At 34.6% G+C, this 757-nt stretch overlaps 1 protein-coding gene across 1 annotated transcript in view; it reads right to left on the bottom strand.

Annotated features, from left to right (window-relative positions):
- Positions 1 to 757, bottom strand: part of MEIOB (meiosis specific with OB-fold) — a 55,197-nt gene that overhangs the window by 48,226 nt on the left and 6,214 nt on the right. The window lies entirely within an intron of this gene.

The following is a 757-nucleotide window of genomic DNA, read 5'->3' on the forward strand; positions in this document are numbered from 1 at the left end:
GATACAAAAATTAACATTAATACAAATCAAAATTAAATCAATGAGATTAGTTATGTGAAGAAATGACTCCAGGAAATTATTTGTAAACATGTTACTGATAAGAATATGGGAATTCCCAAGTCCTAACAAGTGACTAGGATGCCTATTAAATCTCATAAAGTAAATGAAATTGTATTTAATTTAAGAAAAGTTGTGATCTAATTAATTGTAAAGTATTTAAGCTAATGTCATCAGAACAGAAGGATAGGGCTTTGCATGGAGTCTAGGGGAAAAAAAAGAACCAAAGGGTTAGATTTCTATATTTCTTGAACACTGTCTAGGAGAGAAGGTGATCTGATGGTAATGACCACTACTAACAATTATCTAGACAGAAATATCCCTAGAGTAGAGAAAGGCAATTCATCAGGCTTGACAGAAATATCACTTAAGAATAACTGCCTTTGCTCTAATTCTATTGTCACCAATTAGCCTTCAGATCTATAACTTTAGTCTCCTGAGTGGATCTACCCACTAGAAGGGAATGCCCTGTGCAAATGACCAGTACTAGTAATCCTGCCTGATATGTCATCCATTATAAATTAATAAACTGGCATTCTGGTTCATAAATCCTTCTCTAGTGAGTTTAGTCAGCATGAATTGATTCCTCAGAGCTTTGTCACCACTGGGTGAACTAATAAAATCAAGATTCAGACCCTGCAAAGCTAAGGACCTGTAATGCGAATATAAATTTTAAAGATCTTCCCTGCCCCTAGGCTAA

The sequence above is a fragment of the Petaurus breviceps genome, unplaced genomic scaffold (assembly GCF_028583685.1).
Source record: "Petaurus breviceps papuanus isolate PSGF00001 unplaced genomic scaffold, PetGlider_PUasm1.0 138, whole genome shotgun sequence".
Lineage (NCBI taxonomy): Eukaryota > Metazoa > Chordata > Mammalia > Diprotodontia > Petauridae > Petaurus > Petaurus breviceps.